At 44.0% G+C, this 6,802-nt stretch overlaps 1 pseudogene; it reads left to right on the top strand.

Moving 5' to 3' along the window:
* The first annotated feature begins 1,499 nt into the window (after positions 1 to 1,499).
* Positions 1,500 to 1,967, top strand: LOC102867904 (annotated as a pseudogene).
* The last annotated feature ends 4,835 nt before the right edge of the window (positions 1,968 to 6,802 follow it).

The following is a 6,802-nucleotide window of genomic DNA, read 5'->3' as shown; positions in this document are numbered from 1 at the left end:
GATCTGACTGGTACAGGAGGAGATTGCCCCTCCTTCTCCAGCAGAGCACCTGGTGGATTCAAATGGTGTGTGTGCCTCTGGGATTGCAGTGCAGCTTCTTGCCACTAGGCCACCAGAGCTCCCTGCTGAGGAGTATTTTTAAAAGGCTGGAACAGTGCATTGACAGAGAACTGCCAAAAATTCAATATGGATTCAGAAGAAGCCATGGCATGAGGGATATCATTGCTGATGTCAGGTGGATCTTGACTGAAAGCAGAGAATAGCAGAAAGATGCTTAAATTTTTTAATTATTTTTGTGTGTGTACAATCAAATTGGATCTGATTGGTACAGGAGGAGATTGTCCTTCCTTCTTCAGCAAAGCATCTGGCGGATTTGAACCACGCACCTCTGAAATTGCAGTGCAGCTTCCTGCCACTAGGCCACCAGAACTCCCTTTATTTGACTTTTATTGACTATGCAAAAGGCATTTGTCTGTGTGCATCACTAAAAATTATGTCTGAAAACAACTATGAGATATCATCTCCTGTAATGGCAAAATTCATCAGAGTGGCAAATAACAAATGCTAGAGAGGTTGTGGAGAAACTGGAACACTTATTCATTGTTGGTAGGAGTGTAAAATGGTGCAACCACTATGGAAGGCAGTATGGCACTTTCTCAAAAAATTGCAAATAGAAATACCATTTGACCCAGTAATTCCACTACTGGGAATCTACCCTAAAGAAATTAGAACTGCCACTCAAGCAGATATATGCATGCACATTTTTATTGCTGCTTTGTTCACAATAACAAAGAGTTGGAAACAACTCAAGTGACCATCAATAAACAAATGGATAGAGAAGCTGTGGTATATTCAAACAATGGAATATTAGGCAACACTGAAAAACAAAGAACTCATGAAATATGATACAAAATGGGTGATCATGGAAGATATTATTCTGAGTGAAATATCTCAGTCTCAAAAAGACAAATACTGCATAATGCCACTGTTATAAAACAGGACTGACATGGGAGTTGGGAGGAAACTTAAAAAAGAGGGGATAAATAATGTACACAGTATTGAAACAGATGAAGGAGAGAACTATAAAAAAGGAATATGTTATTAAGTATTATAGGCATGACAAGAGGCCAGAATAAAGTGGTCTGGGTGGGGACACTGTATAACAATGAATTTTTTTTAAAGGAAACTGCCAGATGCTCTGCTGGAGAAGGAGGGGGCAATCTCCTCCTATACCAGTCAGACCTGATTTGATGGTACACATAAAAATAATACAATAAAAAGTTTAAAAAAAAGGAAACTGGGGCTTGGGGGGGGGCAAGGAGGGAAATGTGCAACAATGAATGATGAAAATCCAAGTTCTTTCATTAAAATCTCAATAAAAAATTATGTCTGACATTAAAAAAAATTATGTCTGGCATTAAGAATAGGAACCTTGGTGGAGGTTTTCAGCTTTGTTTCTCTTCGCATTCACAATTCAAGACCAACATTGAAAAATAAAAATGGCTGACTTTACCCAACTAGGCGAGAATGAGGTGTTCTTAGCCTTTACTACCTATGCAACAATTGTTCTTTTAAAGATGATGTTTATTAGTTCTGAAACTGCATTTTTCAGGGTGACAAAAAAGGTTTTTATCAATCCAGAAGACTGTGCCCACTTAGGCAAAGGAGAAAATGCCAAGAAATATCTTCGGACAGATGACTCAGTGGAATGGGTGCGAAGAGCCCAACTGAATGACCTTGAGAACATTGTGCCATTTCTCGGCATTGGCCTCCTGTATGCACTGAGTGGTCCAAGCCTCTCTACTGCCCTCCTACACTTCAGACTCTTCGTTGGAGCACGGATCTACCACACAATTGCGTATTTGTTCGCCTTTCGCCAGCCAAACCGAGGTTTGGCTTTCTTTGTTGGATATGGAGTTACATTTTCAATGGCTTTTAGTTTGCTGAGAAATAAATTGTACTTGTAAGGAGAGTCATATAACTCAACATCTATTTGATTTTTTTGTTAAGAGTTCTGTAGTTTCCGTTTATAATGAGTTATGTCTTAGGTTTTCAGAGAGGGTGGGATTTAAGTATTTGGAAGAGCCCATTTGGAATATTAGCACCCAGCAATGTCCCTCTTTCATTCTTGTTTTGTGTTTACACTACAAAGTTACTGGGCTTAAGTCTTTTGCCTTATATTTAACATATTTTGTCATACATTTTGATTATGTTGTGATTTTTAACTTTCACTGATGGTTTCCTATTTTTAATCAATAAAAATGATAATTACCTGTAAAAAAAAAAAAGAATAGGAACCTCAGAACAGTGAATTGTGCTCATACAAAACCTAAACATAGACCCAGAAGCAGTTGTCTGAACAGAACAAAGGAACATTGCATGACTTAACATCAGGAAAGATGTGCATCAGGGTTGTATCCTTTCTCCATATCAATTCCATTTGTATGCGGAGCAAATAATTTGAGAAGCTGGACTTTATGAGGAGAAATGTCATATTAGCACTGAAGGAAGACTTATCAACAACCTGCATTTGCAGATGACACAACCTTGCTTGCAGAAATTGAAGAGGATTTGAAACACTTGCTGGAGAAGAGAAATCAAAGACTACAGCCTTCAATATAGGTTACATCTCAACATCAAGAGATCAAAGATCCTCAGTACTTGACTATGTGCCATCAGAGCTCAGGTATAACAAGTACTGGGCCTTTGCCTTCCTCATCTTCTTCACTTGTCTTATCTATGGATTTATGTCACAACAAACAAAGCCAGGGTGCTCCTTAGAAGCAAGGATGGTGAGACTTGGTCTTATGTACTTTTGACATGTGATCAGGAGAGGCTAGTCCCAAGAAAGGCATAACGCTTGGGAAAGTAGAAGGTCATAGAAAAAGGAGAGGACCCCTGATGGAGATGGATTGACACTGAGTGGATGGATTGTCACTTCAGTGAGGTGAAACTGTGACACTGGGTCAGGTATGCTGTAAGTAGTTAAGGTAAGCAAACTTTACAATAGGTTTCCTGGAGGTCAGGTTAGTCCCCCAGGAAGGGTGGGTCTGCACGGTAAATGGAGCCAGTTATGCCCTCCAGCCTGAGTCTCATGCCAACACTCTTGGGCTAGGCTTGCCCTGGCAGGTGGAGCATGCCTGGCTGAGCACAGGCCTCAGTTCTGACTCGCAGCCCTCCTTTCTCACTGCAGCAGGGTGAGCAGAGCCACCAGGGCTGCTTCCCAGAACAAACACTCCACCCAGAGACAGTCCTTGTTCTGCAGGCACAGCAGGTTTGTGCCAATGGGGAGAGACAAGCAGCAGGCTGCCAGCACGAGGTTAATAAGTCACTCTGATCTCATTGCTTCCACGGCTCCTTCCCTGGGCCCAGACCTGGCATACAGTGTGTTGCAAACTTTATTTCTAGCAGTAATATTTCTTGCTGCCATTTGTTATGCACTTTCTTTCTACCTGACCCTGGTGAAAATTCCTGGTGTAACCCTTCCACCAAGGCTCACACAGCTCAGGATGAGCCATCTGAGATGTGCTTTTTTACAAATGGAGATACAGAGATTCAGAGACTTTGATGGTCCAGGTGAGGTCAAGGGCTATAATTCAAGCATGACCACCATTCCACCATCCTGGTTCCTATCATCTATCCTACGTTTGCGAGATAGGGTATTTTGTTTTGGTGAAATAATAGTGTTTTAGGCTGGGTTCTCTAGAGAAGCACAACCAATAGTGGTGGAATGTGTAAAGAGGGCTGCTCCAAACATTCAGTAGTTCAAATCCACCAGCTACTTCTCAAGAGAAAAATGGGCCTCATCTTATGAGGGTTTCCAGCCTTGAAAATGTAGTGAAGGCTTGCTAATCATCAAAACTGACTCAATGTCAGTAGGTGGAGATATAAATCTCAGTCTCTCTCTCTATCTCTCTCTCTTTCTCTCTCATCTATCTAATCTACCTGTAGCTCTGATGGCCTAATGGTAAACTCTGCTGCCAATACTGAAGACACATGGTTCAAATGCACCAGCTACTCATTCTCACAGCTCTTGAGTCAATTCTGGCTCATAGCAACCCTATAGGACAGGGTAGAACTGCCCTGTAGGGTTTTGGAGGCTGTAGGTCTTTACAGAGCTGACTGCCTCAGCTTTCTTTTATGGAGCATCTATAGAAGTATGCATAGTTGTTTTAGTTGTTGTTGTGTACCATTAAGTCAGAGCCAAACCATAGTTCACCTTCTGGCAGGTTTTCAGAGGTAGTTAATTGCTTGGAAGGAGATTGCTGCTAGATTCAAACCGTGTGCCTTTGGGATTTTCGCAGGCCATCAGAGCTCCATGAATATCCAGGCCATGGTATTCACAATTATGTGCTATGCATCAGAGAGCTGGACAATGACTAAGAATGACAGAAGAAGGATTGATGCCTTTGAATTATGGTGCTGGAGAAGAGTCTTGAACATACCATGGACCACCAAGAAAACAAAAAATCTGTCTTAGAAAGAGTGAAACCGCTTTCGGCTTTCGGTTCGAGGAGGCCTCGGTGCAACTTTCTTCGGTCGTCCCGCATCCGGGTTCATCCGACACCAGCCGCCTCCGCCATGCCGCCCAAGTTCGATCCCAACGAGATTAAAGTCGTGTACCTGAGGTGTACCGGTGGGGAAGTCGGTGCCACTTCCGCTCTGGCCCCCAAGATCGACCCCCTGGGTTTGTCTCCAAAAAAGGTTGGTGATGACATTGCCAAGGCCACCGGTGACTGGAAGGGACTAAGGATTACAGTGAAACTGACGATTCAGAACAGACAGGCCCAGATTGAAGTGGTGCCTTCTGCCTCTGCCCTGATCATCAAAGCCCTAAAGGAACCACCCAGAGACAGAAAGAAGCAGAAAAATATTAAGCACAGTGGAAATATCACTTTTGATGAGATTGTTGACATTGCCCGGCAGATGCGGCACCGGTCTTTAGCCAGAGAACTCTCTGGAACTATTAAAGAGATCCTGGGAACTGCCCAATCTGTGGGCTGCAATGTTGATGGCCGTCACCCTCATGACATCATAGAAGACATCAACAGTGGTGCTGTGGAATGCCCAGCTAGCTAAGGAACTACAGATGAAAATATTTCAGTAAAGGATTATTTGTTAACCAATGAAAAAAAAAAAGAAAGAGTGAAACCAAGTTTCTCCTTAGAGGTAAGGATTTTGAAGTTCTGTCTTACATACTTTGGGCACATGACCAAAAGGGTCCAGTTGTTGGAGAGAACATCATGCTTTGGAAAGGTGAAAGGACAGCGAAGGACAGGAAGACCCCAGATGAGATGAATTGACATAGTAACTGGGGTAATGGGGATAGGTGTGTCAGAGGCAATGAGACTGGCTCAGAATAGGGCAGGCTTCAGAGCTGTTGTACATAAGGTTACTGTGAGTCACAGGCAATTCAACGGCACAAAAAAACAACATACATTGTGTGTGTGTGTGTACACACACACACACACACACACACAGAGATATTTGTTGTTATGTGGGTAGTTCATATAAGCTTCATTGGTTTTGCTTCCCTAGAGAACAGTTCAGCCTGAGATATCAAGCATAATATCCTTCCTGGGGTTTGGTCCCTCCTAAAAAAATGTCCAAAAGAAATGAGACCTCATCTCATATTCTCACTTCTTTCTCCCCCTACCCCCATAACCTTGCTTCTAAAGAGAATTCCGGTTATACTTGCTCTTGCATGTAAGTCTCTAGGCTCATTTCATTATGTTCCTTCATGAGACTCCTTCTGAGCACCAAGAATAGGTGAAATGCTGTGGAAGGACCTAACCTTGTGCTTTAATTTAAGGGCCACTGTTCAAGTAGAAAGGAGCACTGCCAAACTGGTAGGTTAAACTGTTCACTTGTTAACCAAAAAGTGAGGAATTCTAAGCCATACTACTCCACAGGAGAAAGATGAGGCAGTCCACTTCTATAAAGACTTATAGTTTCAAAAACTCTATGGGGAGTCCAAGATGGTGGCGGCGGCAGAGACAGCGTGGTGAGCTGTGGGAGCAGCAAACCACTTAAAGCAGGGCCATTATGGCCTTCCACAGACTTCGGTTTATTGATAATTGAACACTTAAACAGTTGATGACTGGCCCTCAGTGAAGATCGAGGCTCAACAACAGGAATTCAAGGATTCCCAAGGAGAAATGGGTGAGTCTCGTGGCTCCCAACCCCCCCCCCTCGCAGAGCCCGTGCAGCGCCGCACAGCCACTGCAGCTCCATGAGTCTTCCACAGCCAGAACGAATGGATTCCCTCACCCAGGATGGATGCTGGTCACCGGCCTTCCTCAAGACTGGTACAGTGAAGCCACCACACTGCCGCAAGGTGGGCTTGTTCTGGAGAGAATTCTTGAAGCCAGGATGGTGGCTGTGGGGGAAGCGGGCACCCGCCAGCCGCGCACCTGCCAAGCACCCATGCGGCGGGGTGGGGGGGCACACCCCCAACAGCCACCCCCACTGGGGGGGCCATGTGCCCCCCTGGCTGCCTGCGTAGGAGGTGGGGGATGGGATGTATGCTCACCATCTGCAGGTTTGGGTTTCCTTGGACAGGCCAAAGAAGATGATTGCCTATACAATGGATTGCTTAAAGTTACTGTGAGTCTGATAACCTTAACAGTGGCAGCATGCACAAGAGGACTGACATCCTAAATGCACCACATATTTTGTTCTGTTGAATGCTTCTGCCAAAAGATGGTTAGACCTGGGGGGAGTCTGTTCACAATTCTCAGGTTCCCTTTATCATATATAAAGGGGGAGGGCAGTGACACCTACTTCAAAATATAGTATGACC

This window comes from Elephantulus edwardii, unplaced genomic scaffold (genome assembly GCF_000299155.1).
Source record: "Elephantulus edwardii isolate Elephantulus edwardi_28Jun2011 unplaced genomic scaffold, EleEdw1.0 scaffold00209, whole genome shotgun sequence".
NCBI classification, from domain to species: domain Eukaryota; kingdom Metazoa; phylum Chordata; class Mammalia; order Macroscelidea; family Macroscelididae; genus Elephantulus; species Elephantulus edwardii.
The sequence above is the reverse complement of the archived record's forward strand: the minus strand, read 5'-3'. Positions and strand labels throughout refer to the sequence as shown.